The sequence below is a fragment of the Oryx dammah genome, unplaced genomic scaffold (assembly GCF_014754425.2).
Source record: "Oryx dammah isolate SB20612 unplaced genomic scaffold, SCBI_Odam_1.1 HiC_scaffold_28, whole genome shotgun sequence".
Classification (NCBI taxonomy): Eukaryota; Metazoa; Chordata; class Mammalia; order Artiodactyla; family Bovidae; genus Oryx; species Oryx dammah.
The window spans coordinates 84,619,656-84,641,436 of record NW_024070212.1 but is presented as its reverse complement, the minus strand read 5'-3'; the positions used below and the strand labels follow the sequence as shown (position 1 = coordinate 84,641,436).

The following is a 21,781-nucleotide window of genomic DNA, read 5'->3' as shown; positions in this document are numbered from 1 at the left end:
AAGAGTCAGACACAACTGAGCGACTGAACTGAACTGAACTGAACACCCCTACCTGCCCCCAATACTTCTTATCCTCTTTCCATGCTTTTTCATTTCAGTACTTACTCACCACAACATATTACACTGCATATTTTACCATTTTTATCTTTAGTTTCTATCTCCAATACTAACATTTTAACAAAACAGAGCAGGAATTTTTGCTCATTTTCATCACTGCTATAACTTCTGTGCCTAGAATAGTATTTGAAACAAAATAAGTGCTTAATAAATACTTATTGAATGAATGGGTGGATGATTAAATGGTTAGTCAATGGGAAGATTCCTGGGCCAGATTCCTGGTCAATATGGTTTGATGAGTTCATGCTTCCAGTGTCCTTGAGTGCCAAATACCCAAAAATGAGAGATCAACTACAAAAAGGAAAAAAAACATTAAAAACCTCTGTTACATGAGAGGTTAACATTAGGAGAAGCTGGTGGAAGTTATTCAGTTACTTTCTGTACTATCGCTGAAATTCTTCTGAGAATCCAAAAGTATTTCAAAAGAAAAATTAAAAAAAAAATAACTGTGGTTGAGAAAAAAAGATAAGCATCTCTGTGGCCCAGAAATAGAACCAAAATACAGCAATAATCAGGGGCTAAAGGTGTGGCACATTAGGCTCTTCACCTAGCCAGCCAATACTGAGTAGTTGAGCTTCTGAGGCAAGGAGAACCACATGTGGCAGGGAACCGAGTGAATCTCACAAGCTAAAATTGAGAGTCTCAGGCAGGACTCTCCAATCCATGAAGAAAGGCTTAAAGTCACACCACCCATTGTCCAGGGCTATGATTTGTATAATGCTCTAAGAAAGAAACAGAGAACTGTGCAACTAGGATTTGGGTCAAGTGATTTGTTACTGATCCTCTTCTAGACAAGGGTGGAGAAGCAGTATATGAAAAGATAATGGATGAGAATTTTTACAGCATGAATGATAGACCACTGGACTTTGAAACACAAGGAAGGCTAAAGATAAATAAAAATTGAACTGTATTTACATACAAAGGGCAGAACATTATGGACACTAAGAAAATATCTAAAACTACTAGAGAATACGGACAGATTGTCTAACATAGAACGATAGTGAGGCAGATGGCAGGTTACTCAGCAGCAGCAATCTCTGCCAGAACTCAACAGATACCTACAAAGTGCTGATGGGGGAAAGATCTGACCTAGACTTCTATACCCTGTGTGACAATCAAGCAAAGGTATATTAGTATATTGCTAGGGTTGCCATAATAAAATACCACACATTGACTTAAACAGTCAAAATTTATTTTCTCACAGTTTTGGAGGTTGGAAGTCCAAGATCTGGGTATCAGCAGATTTGCTTTCTTCCGAGGCCTCTCTCCTTTGCTTGCAGATGGCTGCCTTCATGCTATGTCCTCACATGTTCTTTCCTCCGGGCACATAAACTCCTGGTGTCTCTTTTGCATGTCTACATTTTCTCTTCCTAGAGGGAAATCAGATTGCATAAGAGCTCATGCTAATAGCCTCATTTTAACTTAACCATTTAAAGGTCCTATTGCCAAATACAGTCACATTCTGACGTAGTGGAGTTTAGGGCTTTATCATATGAATTGGGGGAGAGGATGCAATTCAATCTAACAAAGAGTAAGAGAAAGACATATGCTGCTGCTGCTGCTAAGTCGCTTCAGTCGTGTCCGACTCTGTGCGAGCCCATAGACGGCAGCCCATGAGGCTCCCCCATCCCTGGGATTCTCCAGGCAATAACACTGGAGTGGGTTGCCATTTCCTTCTCCAATGCATGAAAGTCAAAAATGAAAGTGAAGTCGCTCAGTCGTGTCCGACTCTTAGCAACCCCATGGACTGCGGCCCACCAGGCTCCTCCGTCCATGGGATTTTCCAGGCAAGAGTGCTGGAGTGGGGTGCCATCGCCTTCTCTACCCACAAAAAACTAGAGCATTTATTACCTATAGATACTTGCTTCAAGAACTACTAAAAGCTATTTATCACTAATGAGAAATTACCAAAAAAATGGTAGAAATATATACAAAAAGTAATAATAAAGTTGATTAAAAGTGAATTAAATTCCTCTGCCAAAAGTTAGAGATTATCACATTGGATTTTTAAGACATCCGGTTAAATGCCTCAAAGAGACATAGCCAAAACACAATGGCCCTAAGATCAAAACTAAGTGTATGAAACAAGAGTTAACAGCCACATATGAGTCAAATAAAGTGGGTACAACAATATTAGAATTACACCAAAAACAATTTAAGGAAAAAGGGGTTAGTGAAGTAAAGAATACTAAATAATAATTAAAAGGAATTCTGCCAAGAAGATGGAAAAATCATAAACCTGTATTTACCTAAAACCTAATGAAATATCTCAGACTTTATTTTTTGGGGGTCCAAAATCATTGCAGATGGTGATTGCAGCCATGAAATTAAAAGACGCTTACTCCTTGGAAGGAAAGTTATGACCAACCTAGAGAGCATATTAAAAAGCAGAGACATTACTTTGCCAACAAAGGTCTGACTAGTTACGGCTATAGTTTTTCCAGTGGTCATGTATGGATGTGAGAGTTGGACTATACAAAAGCTGAGCACAGAAGAACTGATGCTTTTGAACTATGGTGTTGGAGAAGACTCTTGAGAGTCCCTTGAACTGCAAGGAGATCCAACTAGTCCATTCTAAAGGAGATCAACCCTGGGTGTTCTTCGGAAGGACTGATGCTAAAGCTGAAACTCCAATACTTTGGCCACCTCATGCAAAGAGTTGACTCATTGGAAAAGACTCTGATGCTGGGAGGGATTGGGGGCAGTAGGAGAAGGAGATGACAGAGGATGAGATGGCTGGATGGCATCACTGACTCGATGGACGTGAGTTTGAGTGAACTCCGGGAGATGGTGATGGACAGGGAGGCCTGGCATGCTGCGATTCATGGGGTCGTAAAGAGTCGGCCACGACTGAGCGACTGAACTGAACTGAACTGAATGAAATACATAGAATAAAAAGTGACACATCAGCAAATATATAATCATGACTGAAATATATTCAATCTTGAATATATATGCATTTGCACCCAGACAGACAGACAGACAGACGCACACACATAGATACATTTAAGTTTCTAACAGAAAATATACATTCCCCTAGAATGTTCTGCCTTGTTAATCTGGCACATGGTTTTCAAACTTCAAGACTCAGTCTTACTTAGGTCTCTTAAGCAGAATTATTCATTACAACACTGGTGTCCCTTAAAATCACCCACATACATGGTATTTAGTATTTGTAGAATGGTACCTATTTGTTTTCTCTAGATGCTGAGTCCCTTGTTGGCACTGGTGTGTTACCCATCTTTGCCATTCCTGGCACATGGTACATGGTTGAAAACTGCTTATTGGATGAATGAATCCATAGTCTCTGCCCCTGAGAAGCTCACAAAGCAGAGAAATAAGCAGCTAACATGCACTGGGAAAGTCTAAGTGCTGAACAGCTTGTAAGTGCCTTACAGGTGGTATTCCATTAGGCATCACAACATCCCTATGGGGTAAGTGTTCAGATTATCTCCCATTAGAGATGAGAAAATTGAGAGCACTGAGTTATTGTAACCTGTTCAAAGTCACAGAATTAATAAATAGCAGAATCAGGATTTGACTCCAAATTCTCTGATCTCAGGGTCTGAGCCCTTCACCATCATATAATATTACTTATTTTGTATATGAAAACAGAATCACTAATAGAAAGCAGTACTGGCCAAGCAATACATTCAATGCTATTTTGCTAAAAAGACTAGTTGCACAAATTATATCTTAAAAAATCAGTCTTTATTTTTTTGGCCACGCTATGTAGCATGTGGCATCTTAGTTCCCCAACCAGGGATCAAATTTGAGCCTTTTGCATTGGAAACACAGAGTGTTAACCACTGGACTGCTGAGGAGGTCCTGCCTGAATCTGCATCTTGACAAACTGTAAAATGATTCCCACATCTTTCCCTTTCCCTCTTCTCTGGATAGCATTTCTCTCTCCCACTCCTCTGGAAGGTTGTGTTGGGTGGGAGGTAAGGGAAGAAGTCATCTAGTCTCTTTCCTTGGAGTCCAGGTCCTCTCTGAGGTCATTCCAGAACCCTGTTGCTGCTGCTGCTGCTAAGCTGCTTCAGTCATGTCTGACTCTGTGCGACTCCATAGACAGTAGCCCACCAGGCTCCCCCGTCCCTGAGATTCTCCAGGCAAGAGCACTGGAGTGGGTTGCCATTTCCTTCTCCCCACCCTACAACTCTACGGTCTTGGCAGGAATTGCAGAGTGGTGCTCTGTGACTCCAAATCCATCTGGCTCGATGCTTCTCAGTACCCTTAATAGGGACAAGGAGTGATGAGTGGTCCAGCCCATGTAGACAACTGAGCATCTGCTTTGAATCGTCTATATTATCCAGGAAGTTTAGCTATAGGTCAATTGTTGGATTCTGAGAAAAACCTGGGATGAAAAGGTGCAAGAAAACTATTTGCTTCTCAATCCTCATTATCATGAAAACATTATGAACTGTTTTATATTTTTGGTGCCTGAATCAGATAGGTCATGAACTAACATATACACAAATCCAAGTATACTGACATATGCCATTGACAGCTTATTCTCAGTGAAGTAACAGTTAAGAAGAAAAACTGCTTTATTTGAGGAGATAGGTATCAACTTCTCCTGAGTTCTGGAAGCCCTCATGCTCCATCCAGTGTCACTGAGAAATTATTATACAGCTTACATTGTCCACTGTGTTGGTTTTATGGTACATTTGATCAGGGTTTATGAGACAATTTACCACTGAATAATTTCCCTCCAAATGTTGAAGCTGGGGACAGTTTAATTCATGTCTAACTTCAAAGCTGAAGCAATTGAGGGCTGCAGCTGAGCAGTGAAACAGTTGGCAGGGTGAACATTGTAAAAAAGGCTTTGACTACAAAATTTAGAGTGAAAATCTCTGGTCAGTAATTTAACATCAATGGTCCATTTCAAGAAATCATCTAAAAAAGCTCCTCTGGTTTTCAGGTAGATCTTTTAAGGCTCCAAATTGGTGAGAGAGGTAATAATGAAAATAATAATACTCTGTTGTTTGGTTGAGAGGGTTAGAGTTTTAAAATGTATTAATTTAATTTTAACATGGATTTTGTGGAGCCTTTATTCTATCCCACATGACAAACAAGAAAGATAAAGCTCCCAGGAAAGAAATGACTTATCTAAGCAAAATCGTATTGTTCTTAGGAAGTAGCAGAGATAAGACTTAAAACTAGATTTTCTTGTCTAATACAACATCTTTCCCCCAAATCAAAGTTTGTTGTACTTTAATTTTTCATTATTTTTAACTGCCATCAGATGTGATCCTTTAGCTAAAGAGCTAGAATCTCTGCTGTGTTACACAAGGGAAGGACAGGCAGAAGATACTTGAGCTGAGAGGGACCTTAAAGAAAATCATCTGGTTCCATATTTTTGCTTTAAGATGAGAAAATCAAGACCCAGAGAGACGGGGTTGTTGGATGATTTGAAACCAGAGTCAGAATCCATCTCACCACTTCATCAGCCTTTCTGCTACTTCCTGACACCTCACCAGAAATATTTCACCTCTCAACTCTTGAAATTGTGTTTATTTATTCAGTCTATATTCACTCATCTCTTTCTATGGGACAACTAATGGTTTAGTCCCAGAGAATACAAAAATTTACACTATGCGTCCTTTAGGGAAGACAGATACATAAACAGTTACAGTTACTATTGGAGGTTTGCAGAGATGAAGTGGATTAGCCAAAAGAAGTAATTAATTAGGTGCACAAAACAAAGGGAAGACAACCAAGAAGAGGTGAGTTTTCAAGTAAGAGGAGAAGTTTGCTATCCAGACCATAGAGAAAGGGGTTTTGCATGAGAGAAAATGATTTATGTAGTAAAGGAATTAGGGCTGTGAGAAATCACTGAGAGAAACATGCCAGTCTTTAGGTATGGGGAAGTCACCAAGACTCAGAGGACAGTGATAAGAAAAGAGAGCAGCAAGTACAGGGTGAGATGAAGGCTTCATATGTCATAGTAAGGAATATGGACTGTCTCCACAAGGAGATAGAAAGGGAAAGTGAAAATGAAAGTCTCTCAATCGTGTCTGACTCTTTGCAACCCCATGGATTATGTAGTCCATGGAATTCTCCAGGCCAGAATGCTGGAGAGGGTAGCCAGTTCCCTTCTTCAGGGAATCTTCCTAACCCAGGGATCAAACCCAGGTCTCCTGCATTGCAGGTGGATTCTTTACCACCTGAGCCACCAGGGAAGCCACCGCCACCACAGGGACATAAGGAGCTATTAAATCATGGAAAGCAGCAGATTTGATTTACAAATTGCCTTGTTAGGTGAGTGTTATTATCCCCAACTGTAGTGATGGAGGAACTATGGTTCACAGAATAAATAACATACTCGTGTTTGTATGAGAGAGACAGAGAGAGAATTAAAGAGCCTCAACCAAGACTCAGGTATTCTGAGTCCAAATCCCAGGTTCTTTAGACATCACCCTGTGGCTCAGGCAGTAGAGAATCTGCCTGCAGTGCAGAGGCCCAGGTTTGATCCCTGGGTCATGAAGACTCCCTGGAGGAAATGGAAGCCCCCTCCAGTATTCTTGCCCAGGAAATCCCATGGACAGAGGAGCCTGATGGGCTACAGTCCATGGAGCTGCAAAGAGCTGGACATGACTGAAGCTACTAACACACACACATAGTCTCTCTGAGTGTAAGTGCTTTTGAAAGGGAGAGACTGAGTCCTAAGGTCCTGCCAGAGATGTACAGCGTGGAGAGTGGAGAGACACCATATGACTCCATCCCTGATGGAACACCCACCTGGCCACTGCTTACTTCCAGAGCCTGCTTTCCTGATGGTCTGTAGAGTTCAGTTTATCTTTCCCCAGCTTCTGAAAAACAAATGAACGACACGACGACACTATGCTTATGACTCTAAGGGGTTTATGTTGACAGGATAGTTAAGATATAAGCAGAAAGACATAATGGGAAGAAGGCACTGCTCATCTCTAGCTCAACGCTCATGCAGAAAAAACACTCCAGATTCACATTCTCCCTCACAATCCCTTTTTCTGTAGTCCAGATTATTCTGTCTCTAGACTCCTTCCCAAGAATTAACACATCAAGCTTGCCCTTTCTACATGATTCCAAGATCCAAACAAATCAGGTTTATCCTTTCTGTTCAAAAAAATGCCTTTATTCTGTTTCATTTCCTATGTGATGTACTTTCTACTTATTGTGATTATAGAAGTGAGAAACAAAGAAAATTATATCAGAAGAGTTTTAGCAGCAAGTCGGTCCAAGTGTAGCGTCTTTTGTAGCTTTTGTATCCATAGCACCTAGCACAATCATTTGTGGCCAATTCATTGATAGCTTTGTACCTGGCCCACAGTAGACCCTCAATAATTTTTAAATTGCCCAAAGGTTTGATTCCCTCTTAGCATCTTGGGTGAAAACTGGAAGAAAAAAATTATGATAGCCATCTATGTACAGCTGAGCAAATTTCTAAAAATGTAAAAGAATACCATTAAGAAAATAATAATTACCAGGTCAGTCACGGTCCAGTTAGAAAAACAGAAGCTAGGCCAAGTAATTCCATAGAGGAAATTTAATAGGAGAAAACTCATTTTACGTGTCTTGGGAGAACTAAAGGTACAAACAGTGGATAGAGGAGTAACCCAGAAATTAGCAGAAACCCATTGTCATCCTTAAGGATAGCAGGACAAAGGAAAAAAATGGGATCAGACTGAGAAGCAGGGCTGCAGGGAGGGAGGGGTTGCCAGGGGGAGATGAAACAATCGTGGAATCATTGCCACCTGGAAATGCTGCCTGAGACGGAGGAGGGGCAGAGAAATGCCCTGTCTTCTCTTCCTCTCCCACCCCCACCTGTGTCTGCTGCTAAGTCACTTCAGTCGTGGCTGACTCTGTGAGACCCCATAGACAGCAGCCCACCAGGCTCCCCCGTCCCTGGAATTCTCCAGGCAAGAACACTGGAGTGGGTTGCCATTGCCTTCTCCAATGCACGAAAGTGAAAAGTCAAAGTGAAGTCACTCAGTCGTGTCTGACCCTCAGCGACCCCATGGACTGCAGCCTACCAGGCTTCTCCATCCATGGGATTTTCCAGGCAAGAGTACTGGAGTGGGGTGCCATTGCCTTTTCCACCACCTCTGTCTAGTGCCTTCCATTGGCCAATCCTAACAGAGTGGCAGAAAGCAAGAATGTGTGATTATGAGAAATGTAGTTTGCAAGGCTTGGCTCTTTATACTACGATCAAGATTACAAAAGTGGTGAATGGGTCTGAGATCAAACAAGAAAACAGAAACAGATATCTAAAACTTCACTTTGAAGAGACAGCCATGGTTTACATGCTGGCCTATTTACTTTTCATCCTCTTTTAATGTATTTTCCATTTACATAATTGAGATCATATAGGTTTTCCAAGTTTATGTCCTTCTCTGTTGACTCAGTATTATTTCCTATGTGTTTTCCTACATCATTTAAAATTTTATAAACTTGACTTTTATGGATGCATACTACTACATTTTTATAGGAGTGCTATAACTTATTTCTTTATTATTGGACATCAAAAAAATATATCTATCAAAGTAATCTTTTTTAAAAAAGAACAAAGCTGAAGGATCTCAACAGACTTCATAACTTATTATAAAACTACAGTAATTAAGCCAGTATAGCACTGGTGCTAAGTTAGAAAGTAGATCAGTGTAACAGAATATAGAATCCAGAAATAGATCCCCACATATAGGGGCACTTGATTTACAACCCTGAAGTTCAGTAGGAAAAAGGCAAGTCTTCCACAAGTGGTGCAAGGCAAATTGAGTATCCTTATGGTTCATTTTTTGAACTTTGATCCTTGATCTCAACCTCAAAGGATGCACAAAAACTAATTCAAAGTGGATTAAAAATCTCAATGTAAAGGCTGAAACAATCAGGCTTCTAGCATAAAATATAGAAGAATAACATCCTGACTTTAATACATATTAAAGGACACAAAATAAATAGGATGCAAAAGAACTTGCTATAAAAATGATTAAATGGATTATACTAATGTTAAGAATTTCTGTTTATCAAAAAGTGAATAAGTCAGCCATAGTTTGACTGGAAGCTATTATTTATAACACAAATCCAACAAATAGAACACATTCTCATAATATATAAAGAACTTTCAAAAATGAATAAAAAAAACACAGACAACCTGATTTTTTGAAGGCAAAAATACTTGGAATACTGCACCAAAAATCCTATTCAAATAGCAAGAACATTAAGAAGTATTTGATTTCATTAGTCATAAGGGAAGATAAAACCACAATGAGATGCCACCATAAAACCACCAAAATGGCTAAAGTTAATGACTAGCTATATCAAGGGTAATCAAGGATATGGAACAACTGGAACTCTCATACATTAATGGTATCATTGTAAACTAGTTTAGGTACTTGGAAAACTGGTTTTCAGTATCAATGAAAACCAAGATGCAGGATATGGATGAAAATACATATACACTAAGTGAAATGAAAGTCGCTCAGTTGTGTCCGACTCTTTGTGACCCCATGAACTAGACAGTCCATGGAATTCTCCAGGCCAGAATACTGAAGTGGGTAGCCTTTCTCTTCTCCAGGGGATCTTCCCAACCCAGGGATCAAACGCAGGTCGCCCACACTGCAGGCAGATTCTTTCCCAGCTGAGCCACAAGGGAAGCCCAAGAATACTGGAGTGGGTAGCCTATCCCTTCTCCAGGGGATCTTCCCGACCCAGGAGTCGAACCGGGGTCTCCTGCATTACAGGCAGATTCTTTACCAACTGAGCTATGAGGGAAGCCCATGTATACACTAAAGACACGTACAAAAATATATATAGAAACTTCATTCATAATGGACCCAAACTGGAAAAACAAGATTGTCCATCAACAGGAGGATGGATGTGAAACACTGTGAAAAATGTGTACAATGTAATTGGAAATAGTAACAGGAAAAAAAGAAAGAAAGTGAAGTCGCTGAGTCGTGTCCAAATCTTTGTGACCCCATAGACTGTAGCCTACCAGGCTCCTCCGTCCATGGAATTTTCCAGGCAAGAGTACTGGAGTGGGTTGCCATTTCCCATTTATATTCACAAAAATGGATGAACTTTACAAACATAAAGCATAATGAACGAATCACAGAAGGCACTTACTATATGGTTGTACCTATATGAAGTTGTTGAATAGGCAAAATCAATCTATGGCCATGGAAGCTGGGTAGTGATTACCTCTGGGTATGGGTTATTAAAGAGGAAGAGGGAAGCAGGAGACCACTGGGACAGAGGAATGTTCTATAGCTTGATGTGAGTGGCAGACATACCATCTATGTTTGTATGAAAAAATGGATTGAATTAAACACTTAAGATTTTGCAATACTGTAAGTCAATTATATATTTAAAAAGTACCAAAATATTCCCTAGGATAAATAATATGCTACTGCATATTTTTGCATGAACATCTTAACCCATACACCTATCTACATAAATTGGAAAGGCCATGAAGCATGGTGCTAAGCATGCCCGCTCTGAAGTCAGACTGCCTCAGTTTAAATTCTTGCTCTGCAAATTAGCAGATGTGCAAGTGTGGGCATGGTATATCTGCTCAATTTCCTTACCTTTTTCCTCACCAATAAGATAGCAATAATAATAATATCTATCGCATAGGGTTTAATGAGATGTAACTGTCCTAATATGTAACTCACTTAAAACATTGCCTGTACATACTAAGTATTTGATAATTGCATCTGAATTCTTCAGAGAAGCAGAACCAATAGAACACTGATTGACTTTATTTTTTTTTCATTTTCCTTTTTATTTATTTTTGTAAAGGAATTGGCTCATGCAATTATGGTAGCTGCCAAGTCCAAGATCTGCAGTCAGCAAGCTGGAGCCCCAGGAGAGCCAATGGTGCCATTCCAGCCTGAGCATCAACAGGCCTGATACCCAGTAAGAGCAGATGCTTCTTTAGTTTGAGTCCAAAGGCAGGAAAAATGCAATGCCCCTGCTAACAGCAGTCAGGCAGGAAGTCCTCAGCCTTTTGTTCCATGCAGGCCTTCAGCTGATTGAATGAGGCCCACTGCATTAGCAAGGAAAACCTACTTTACTTAATCTGTCAAGTTAAACGTGAGCCTAATCCAAAAACATACTCACAGAAATACCCAGAATGCTTGTCCAAATATCTGGGCACCCTCTGGCCCAGTCAAACTGACACATAAAATTAATGATTAATAATTATCTATTTGAGCTTCCCTGGTGGCTCAGATGGTAAAGAATCTGTTTGCAATGTGGGAGACCTAGGTTCAACCCCTGGGTAGGGAAGAGCCCCTGGAGGAGGACATGGCAACCCACTTCAGTATTCCTGCCTGGAGAATTGCCATGGACAGAGGAGCCAGGGGGCACAGAGAGTCAGACGTGACTGAGCAACCAAGCAAGGCACAATTACCTATTATCATTAGGGAAATCCCTGGATTAAAGAATATCGACATATGAAAGGTCTGCCATACACGTCACACAATTTCTTTGAAATGGTTGTACCAGTTTACATTCCATTCACCAGACTACAACAGGGCCTGTCACACCATTTAATGAAGAAAACTATGTTCAGGTGTCACAGCAGATTAAAAGCAAAGAACACAGCAGGGTGGTTAGGCAACAAGTACTGAGACTTGCAGCTTTGAGTGAGTGAGTAGTTGAGTGAGTGAGTGAGTGAAGTGGCTTAGTTGTGTCCTACTCTTTGCAACCCCATGGACTTTAACCCACCAGGCTCCTCTCACCATGGGATTTTCCAGGCAAGGATACTGGAGTGGGTTGCCATTTCCTTCTCCAGGGGATCTTCCCAACCCAGGGATCCAACCCAGGACTCCTGCATTGCAGGCAGATGCTTTATCGTCTGAGCTAGCAGGGAAGCTAAGCGAGTACAGAACAACGCTGAAGAAGCTGACTGGATGAGGTGATCTGAAACGAACTTGCTCTTTTAAGCTCCATGCTTCCAAGATTCCATCCTGAAATTTCCGTCAGCGCTTTTGGTACTTGGTCTGCATTGCAAGTCCTCTCCCTGTTGACTTGCCTCCCCAGGCCTGCTCCAAACTGGCTACTGCCTGCTGGCCATCCTCTTGCCTTGCCCTGGCACTCTTGATATTCAGTTTCTGCAGCTGCTATCAAGCAGCTTTCTCCAACAGATGGTGGAAAGAGAATTCTAGAAACAGGAATTAGCACGAGAGAGAGAGAGAGAGAACTTGAGAACTTTTATTAAAAATGAAACATATGTCTACTCCTGGGCTCAGCAATTCCAGTGCCAGGTATTGACCATGTAAGAGATGAAAGCATAAGCACTAGTGGCAGTAAGAGGGTTGAAGGCCTTGAAATTCAGGGCGCACGGGACGAAGGGTATAACTCAGTCATCTCTAACCTGTCCCACCACTTCACCAACTTCCTCACTCACTGTCTATATTCCATCAGTAGAAATGACTTGATGTTCCTGGATTCTGCTCTGCTCTGTCTCTGAGCCTTTGGATATACTCTTCCCTCCACTTGAAACAACATTCTTAATTGTGATCAGTGAGTGGCTCCTACCGCCCTTAGCACTCATCTCTTGAGCATACCCGCACCCATGTCCCCGTAAGTCGGGATGGCCAGCAGAAACGTACATCCTGAGCGACCCTTTGAACGTGGAGAAAACCTAATTAAAGCTTTCAGATAATTCCTCATTGCCTTTAGGATCAAAATCTGGAAACATGTAGCCTCAAACAATCTGGTTGTGATCGTCACTTCAGTCTCATCTTTCAATACCTCGTGCTCCAAGGTCCAAGAATGTTGAATGTCTTTCAGACCCTTGAACTTGATGCCCACTGTTGCCTCTGGGCCTTTGCACTCTTTCCACAAGGAACACTCCTCTCTCTGGAACTCACTCCTCTAGGTGGCTGACTTCTATTCATCTCCAGATCTCAACCTAAAGGTCACTTTCTCAGGGGAATATTCTATGGGCCCAGATTTGATTAGCTACTTTCCCACTCATTATACTCCCAAAGCCCCCTGACCTCTCTTTAACATAATAGTCATTAAGCTTTATGAATTATTTATTTTGTCTTTTTTTTCACTAGATAGAAAGCCCGTAGGGTAAAACTATTTATTTAGTTTACCTTTTCATCTCCATAGTTAAGTAAACTATCTTCAGCAGATTTTATCTCTATTATTTCATAGTAGGTACTTCAAATTATTTGCTAAATGAATGAATAATGTGTGCGGATGCACATGTACAGATACATGGAAGAAACCTTGAATGCCAGATGTGTTGGTTAGTCTCCATTTACCCTCTCCCAGGACCTATTTTCTGCTCTACTTTGCCCTCCTCTATGCTTCAGGAGGCTGACTCTGTCAGGTTACACCACATTTGTGATCTGGCTTCCACTGGATTCAGACAATAGGAAGCACCAATGGAAAATTAGGAAACTGAGCAGAGAGAGGCTGGGGCATTTTTTCGTGGCTTTGGTGCCTTTTCTTTGGCAGCTGTCGTGACTCTGTGGCTGAAGCCCCTGCTGAAAGGCTGCTCTCCAAGGATCCAGTTCTTACCAGACTGTAATACACTATCTCTACCTCCTGTCCTCTGGCCCTGGAAGAGATGCTAGCTTCTCATTGAGTCTATTCTCCAGGTGCCCCCAAGTCCTTTGTTTGTTCTCATCACTCTCTAAGACTATTCATTACAGTCTCTACATTTAAACTCTCTGAATGAATCCTGGCTCCTTATTTTCCTCTCCTCTCCCAACTGCCAGCTTCATTTGGGGGGCTCACTCGGTTGCCTGGCACTTACCTTGCTCTATTTACTGATCTCTTATCCCCACTGGATGCCGAGTGCCTTGAGGACAGAGAAAATATCTTATTTATCCTCCAACCTCAGGGTCTAAGATAGCACCTAGCCTATAATGAATAATTAATTGTTGGTCTCCATCTCATCTGTAAAATTGGGCTGAATGATCTCTAAAACCATTTTTAACTCTTCCTAAGCAAAAGAGACAAAGAAAACGTTCTTTTTAGATCTCCCCTATTGGAAGAGTTCTCCAGGAAGATGCAAACACATTTGTCTTTTCTGGGATGATGCTGAAGCCGTCTCTAGTGGGGTAGATGCCTAAAGAAGCCCATCTTAAGCAATTTATGTTGAAAAGATTTACCGCAAAATATCACAGTTCAGATCAGATTTAATAGACCAATAAATGGCTGCTTAACAAGGACATTTGGTTACTGTTACATTAAGTTTCCTAAGGGACTTTGTTCTGTTCTACTAAAAGGCTGCAAAGGGCTATAAAAGTACAAGCCTTCCAAATTTAATTTTTTTTTAATCCAGTCCTTTTTGGAAATTGTTTTTCTTAAATGACAGTATGAAAACAAGCCTCAAACATTTTCTTTTCTAGGCACTTCCTTCATGTATTTTGGGGAAAGTCTGGCCTGACTTACAAGGAAACCCCTTAATTGTCCCTTAAAAGTAGAATTGCGTCATTGTGGATAAGACATGGTGTTCAAATAGCTCCCTGGGGGCCGGGCTCTTGGAAACTCAGCAGGATTTTAATTGTAAGCAGACAATTTGTTTTGGATTGTATGCAGAGCATGAAAATATAACTGCTATAGGATCTAACAACATATAAGAGGATTAAAGTCTAGTATTTCTCTCCTGCTTTACTTCTTGGTCCTAGGCAGTTTTGAAAGCCAGGAATTTACCATGTAAGGTTATTGTGAGTCCTTTTGAAAATCTGAATTGTATTAATTATTAGGCCCCAGTATCTTGAGGGGCTATATCAGTCTTATTCACTCATATCACCAGTGCCTAACATTATTGCTCATATCATCTGTGCCCAATAAATATACTGCATTTCATCAATCCTAAGATGCATTTTTTTTATAATTTAAAAGTTTTAAAATCAGAATGCCTTATATCATCAATGGCATGTCACAGATTAATTGGGTTTTCCTTTTTCAGTGGTACCCCAAATCATGATACCTACTACATCTGATATCATCTTTGACTCAGTGAAATGTGGAATGCCAAGTGCCTATGCTGAACCAGATTCTATGTCAAGTCCTTTAATGCATTATTCATTACACCATGTGATAATAACTCTTTAATGTGGGTACTATTATCTTCATTTGACGAGGCTCAGAGTAGTGCAGTCAACTGTCTAGAGTAACAATTTCTACTAGTAAATATAAAGTTGGCCTCAAATCCAAGTCTGACTCCAAAGCACATAATCTTCCCATTATATCGTGTTCTCTCCCAGTGGAGACTTCAGATAAACATATTTTAGAAACTATGTTAAAATATGAGATGCTTCATTGCAGTTTAACATTCTCTATCCTGGTTGTCCTGAATTCAAGCAATAAATCCCATCTCAGGGAGCTCTCAAAAGAGATCAAGATGTATTAATTAGTTTATATTCTGGGTGACAAAATGAGAGAATTACTGGAAGTATCTTCCCAAGTGGTGCTAGTGTAAAGAACCCTTCTGTCCATGCAGGAGGCACAAGAGACATGTGTTAGATTCCCAGGTCGGGAAGATCTCCTGGAGGAGGGCATGGCAACCCACTCCAGTATTCTTGCCTGGTGAATCTCATGGACAGAGAAGCCTGGTGGGCTATAGTCCATAGGTTCTCTAAGAGTCGGACATGACTGAAGCCATTTAACACGTAGCCATAGGTATCTCACAGCTCCAAGGCTAGGCAAATGTTGGATATAGTTGGAGCCCAGGAACTATTGGAACCAGAGATTCCAATACTGATGAGATATTATCTTGTCTCTGTTTCTCTCTGTGTACACCTTCATTTTTTTCTTTTACTGGAAGCCCATGATTTACACAAAGCAAAACCATAGCCCTTAAGAGCTCCAGAGTCATAAATCTTGGCACTTCAGATAATGAGACAGGTTGAAAGAACTCTTTCTAAAAATCCCAAAGTAAGGTCTCATTGGCCCAGAGTTCAAGTATATGCCTTGCTCACCCCTAGAGCTAGAGTCTTGGGTAGAGTCACACTCATGTCACATGGCAGGTCCCACAGTAACTATGTGACTGGAGCTAGAAGGCAAGCAGAGCAAGTTCCAGAAAACAGCTAGGAGTAGGCAAGAATTTCTCTGATGTCTGTTCTACAAAGCAATCAGAGGTGTCCAGAAACCATATTTAGAGGTGATTAGAGAAGAAGCATCACTAAAAACAAAGCTGGTGGAGGTGATGGAATTCCAGTGGAGCTATTTCAAATCCTAAAAGATGATGCTGTGAAAGTGATGCATTCAATATGAAAACAAATTTGGAAAACTCAGCAGTGACCACAGGACTGGAAAAGGTCAGATTTCATTCCAGTCCCAAAGAAAGCCAATGCGAAAGAAAGCTCAAACTACTGCACAATTGCACTCATCTCACACACTAGCAAAGTAATGCTCGAAATTCTTGAAGCCAGGCTTCAACAGTATGTGAACCGTGAACTTCCAGATGTTCAAGCTGTATTTAGAAAAGGCAGAGGAACCAGAGATCAAATTGCCAACATCCAACGGATCATGGAAAAAGCAAGAGAGTTCCAGAAAAACATCTATTTCTGCTTTATTGACTATGCCAAAGCCTTTGACTGTGTGGATCACAACAAACTATGAAAAATTCTTAGAGAGATGGGAATACCAGACCACCTGACCTGCCTCCTGAGAAATCTGTATGCAGGTCAAGAAGCAACAGTTAGAACTGGACATGGAACAACAGACTAATTCCAAATCAGGAAAGGAGTACATCAAGGCTGTATATTGCCACGCTGCTTATTCAACTTATATGCAGAGTACATCATGTGAAATGCCAGGATGGATGAAGCACAAGCTGGAATCAAGATTGCTGGAAGAAATATTGATAACCTCAGATATGCAGATGATACCACCCTTATGGCAGAAAGTGAAGAAGAACTAAAGAGCCTCTTAATGAAAGTGAAAGAGGAGAGTTGGCTTAAAGAAAGAAAAAGTTGGCTTAAAACTCAACATTCATAAAACTAAGATCATGGCACCGAGTCCCATCACTTCATGGCAAATAGATGGGGAAACAATGGAAACAGTGACAGACTTTATTTTGGGCGGCTCCAAAACCACTGCAGATGGTGACTGTAGCCATGAAATTAAAGACGCTTGCTCCTTGGAAGAAAAGCTATGACTAACCTAGACAGAATATTAAAAAGCAGAGACATTACTTTGTCAAAAAAACGCTGTCTAGTCAAAGCTATGGTTTTTCCAGTAGTCATGTATGGATGTGAGTGTTGGACTATAAAGAAAGCTGAGTACTAAAGAATGGATGATTTTGAACTGTGCTGTTGGAGAAGACTTCTGAGAGTCCCTTGGACTGCAAGGAGATTCAACCAGTCCATCCTAAAGGAAACCAGTCCTGAATATTCATTGGAAGGACTGATGCTGAAGCTGAAACTCAAATCCTTTGGCCACCTGATGTGAAGAACTGACTCATTGGAAAAGACCCTGATGCTGGAAAAGATTGAAGGCAGGAGGAGAAGGGGACAACAGAGGATGAGATGGTTGGACGGTATCACCAGCTTGATGGACATGAGCTTGAGTAAGCTCTGGGAGTTGGTGATGGACAGGGAAGCTTGGCATGCTCCAGTTCATGGGGTTGCAAAGAGTTGGACATGACTCAGCAACTGAACTGAACTGAACTGAGAGAAGAAGGGTAACAATATTTCCAGGTCGGGAGACTGGTGGGAAAGAGAATTCCAAATAGACCTGGAAGGATGGCTATGATTTGAGCATATGGAGATGGGAGGCCTTACCAGGTGGGGAAGCAATGTTACAAATACATAGTCTAGTTAGGAGTTGGCTGTGTGATAACACAAAGACACAGTTGTAAATTAAATTTAGTGGCATGGAGGAAAATATATATGAAGATGTGATAAAGAAGACCTGACTTTGAGGAAGGAGGGACAGCTTCCTTTGAAAAGTGATGTTTCAGTTGTGATCAGAAGGATGAGTAGACAAAAACAAGTGAAGACCTGGGATGATAGAGGGAACATTTCTAGGTGGAAGGAAATGTATGTGAAAGATCCTGTCGTGGGGGAAGCAAGTCAGGTTTGTGCAACTAGAAGGACAGCTGCTTCTGATCTCTTTCTGGATCTTGTAAAGCCCACTGAGGTTATCTCTTTATGCAAACCTAACCAGGTCATTTACTTACCTAAAACTCTTATATTACTTCCCATTACCTAGAACAGCACTTTCCAACAGCATCGGGGCACACTGCTGTGTCACAAATGACTTATAGAGTCCCTCCATCCTGGGAGTAGGCATCCTCTTCCATTTACTCCATTGTGCCATAGGAAATCCCACTCCAGTACTCTGCCTAGAAAATCCCACTGATGGAGGAGCCTGGTAGGCTGTGGTCCATGGGGTCGAGAAGAGTCGGACATGACTGAGCGACTTCACTTTCATGCATTGGAGAAGGAAATGGCAACCCACTCCTGTGCTCTTGCCTGGAGAATCCCAGGGGCGGGGGAGCCTGGTGGGCTGCCGTCTATGGGGTCGCACAGAGTCAGACATGACTGAAGTGACTTAGCAGCAGCAGCAGCCATAGTAAATAAACTATGCTCTAATTTTCTATGTGCACCATGATGAGACAAAAGCTGAAAAGCACCAATGAGAATAAAATTCCAATATCTAGCTTACAACTTAGTTCTCCTCTCTAATTTCACTGCCACGTACATCAGTCACAGTCTTTCAATTCACCTTCATGATAAAGACACAGATGAAGCCTAGTAGGGAGCTGGGACAATGTAATTTCCTTCCACCTTTCCTCCCTACTTGCTTTCAGAGTAGCCTTTGTAGATGCCTTCATGAAACTGATTCCTGAGGATTAGGTCCTCCTTTGTACTCTCTTCTTTTCTATAAACACGAGGCATATACAACTCATTAATACTTTCCCCCAGCCCTCCTTCTACCACACACCATCAAACAAAATGGTTTCACACTGCTGTCCCTTTTCACTTCCCCCTCTTCCTGGAATACCCTGATCCAAATCCCTTGGAGTCTAATAATGAGGGATAGTAACGTGGTAATAGCTTAGTAGCTAAGTCACGTCCGACTCTTGCGACCCCATGGACTGTAAGCCACCAGACTCCTTAGCCCATGGGATTTCCCAGGCAAGAATACTGGAGTGGGTTGCCATTTCCTTCCCCAGGGTTATTAATAAGTATTGCAAAAAAATATGATTGCATTTGTGAGCAAAGAAGATGAGGAAGCCCTGGCTAACCAGAGTTAAAGGGTGACTTCACCACAGGATTTCTCAGCATTTTCCGCATGGTGAGTTGCACTGTGAATTTCTAGGAAGGATAGTTATTTGGGATCCTGAGTTTCCCAAAACTCCTTAACCACAGAGCCACTGTAGGTGGAACATCTGTGGGATGGGGAAATGTTCCCAAGGTCATATAGATGGGAATATGAAGAAATATGGGGTTTGTGTTTAGGATGCAGAGAAGTCAAGGAGGAGGAAGATGGTGAGACAGAGAAGGCAGATGATAAAAAGGAGGAGGGGGAGGAGACACCTCTACAGGGATGAAGGCTCCCCTTCAAAACCTAGAGATTTATCAGACTGCCCCTATCTACACGGAATTAGTTTTTCCCTTGGCAGAATCCCCCAGAATTGGGCTTGTGTGGAGGGTAAAAAATTAAGTTAGACAAAGCCATCTCCTGCTGCTACTTGGGAATCTGGTTAATAACTATCCCTAGAGGGTGAGGAACGTGCCTCTCCTCTTTCATCAAGGTCTCAGCCGTAAGGATGGTCACCACTTGCTGTGACGATGGCTTTTGCAGCAGCCTTTCCTTCTGTATCTCAAACAATAGCTCTTCATGCCCTGGTCAGAGTTCACTTAAGGAAGGAGATTCTAATGACCATGCTGATGACCGTGGCATCATTACTTAATATTCTACCAGGACTGTACATTCATAACTACTTTGACCAACAATATACTAGTGTTAATAATAATGTTACTGATCACAGTTACCATACATCAGGAACAGTGCAAAACAATGTGCACAATCAGTATTCAAAGCATGGGAGTAGGTGATTATAAATATGCCTTTTTTGTCCTCATAACTGCATGAGTTGCTTCATAACCTGGGTTACAATTAAGTCAGATTTTAATGGTTAAACATTTTGATGAGCATGACTCTGGCTTCCCTCTTTCATTTTGCTTCTTCTCTTTGAATTGCTTTCCTCATCCAAAAACTCAGGCTATTTCTAATAACTCTCAAAGGAAGAAAAGGAAGCTTTAATCCGTGTATGAGTGCCTCTGCTTTCTAGCTTCTGACACTGCTGCATGGGGTCATCACCAGTCTGGTCCTGCCTAGTCACCTTCATGCTCACCTCCTGCCTAGTGCCATTCTTACTTTTTCAGACCCTTTCAAAGCTTCAGAGGTGCTTTTTTTTTTTTTTTTTTTTTTAAGGAAGGACAACACTATCTTCTCAGTGCTATTCTTGGCCATGGTTGCTCCACATCTGTGCCCCCAACTATCCTCAAAGCATTTCCACCAGCAGAATCAGAGGCCACACAGTTGATTGAAATGATCTTCCCTTTGTACGCACAGTGCTAAAAAAAGATATCTGCTTGTCAATGAGATGTAGGTTCGATCTGTGCATCGGGAAGATCCCCTGGAGAAGGAAATGGCCACTCACTCCAATATTCTTGCCTGAGAAATCCCATGGACAGAGGAGCCTGACAGGCTACACTACATGGGGTCGCAAAAGAGTTGGACAAGGCTTAGCAACTAAACAACAGTAACAATAATCAGTCAAGAAATTTCCTCATGGGATTTAAAAAATTTTATTTATTTACTTTAATTGGAGGCTAATTACAATATTGTGATGGTTTTTGCCATACATCGACATGAATCAGCCATGGGTGTACATGTGTCCTCATCCTGAACCCCCCTCCCCCCTCCCTCCCCACCCCATCCCTCTGGGTTTTCCCAGAGGACTGGCTTTGAGTGCCCTGCTTTATGCATTGAACTTGCACTGGTCATCTATTTTACATATTGTAATATACGTGTTTCAATGCTATTCTCTCAAATTATCCCACCCTCGCCTTCTCCCAGAGTCCAAAATTCTTTTCTCTTTTGCTGACTTGCATATAAGGTTATCATTACCATCTTTCTAAATTCCACATATATGCATTAATATACTGTTATCAGGGTTTCTCTTTCTGACTTACTTCACTCTGTATAATAGGCTCCAGTTTTACCCACCTCATTAGAACTGACTAAAATGCATTATTTTTGTAGCCGAGTAATATTCCATTGTGTATATGTGTCACAACTTCCTTATCCATTCGTCTGCTGGTGGACATTTATGTTGCTTCCATGCCCTAGCTATCGTAAACAGTGCTGCAATGAACATTAGGGTACACGTGTCTCTTTCAATTCTGGTTTCCTCATATGGCAATTCTATTTCCAGTTTTTTAAGGAATCTCCACACTGTTCTCTATAGTGGCTGTACTAGTTTATATTCCCACCAACAGTGTAAGAGGGTTCCCTTTTCTCCACACCCTCTCCAGCATTTACTGTTTGTAGACTTTTTGATGACAGCCTTTCTGAGCATGAGACGGTACTTCATTGTGGTTTTGATCTGCATTTCTTTGATAATAAGTGATTTTGAGCATCTTTCCATGTGTTTGTTAGCCATCTGTATGTCTTCTTTGGAGAAATGTCC

General features: G+C 41.3%; 1 long non-coding RNA gene across 2 annotated transcripts in view; it reads right to left on the bottom strand.

The window, feature by feature from the left end:
- Nucleotides 1–1,287: 1,287 nt before the first annotated feature.
- Nucleotides 1,288–21,781, bottom strand: part of LOC120857088 — a 37,422-nt gene continuing 16,928 nt past the window's right edge. The window contains exons 3-4 of one of the 2 annotated variants that reach the window (XR_005719570.1): nt 6,862–6,932; nt 1,288–1,487 (exon numbers count right to left, since the gene is read on the bottom strand). This is a non-coding gene — a long non-coding RNA (uncharacterized LOC120857088). The remainder of the gene's footprint in view (nt 1,488–6,861; nt 6,933–21,781) is intronic. The other variant, XR_005719571.1, reaches the window with a different exon arrangement.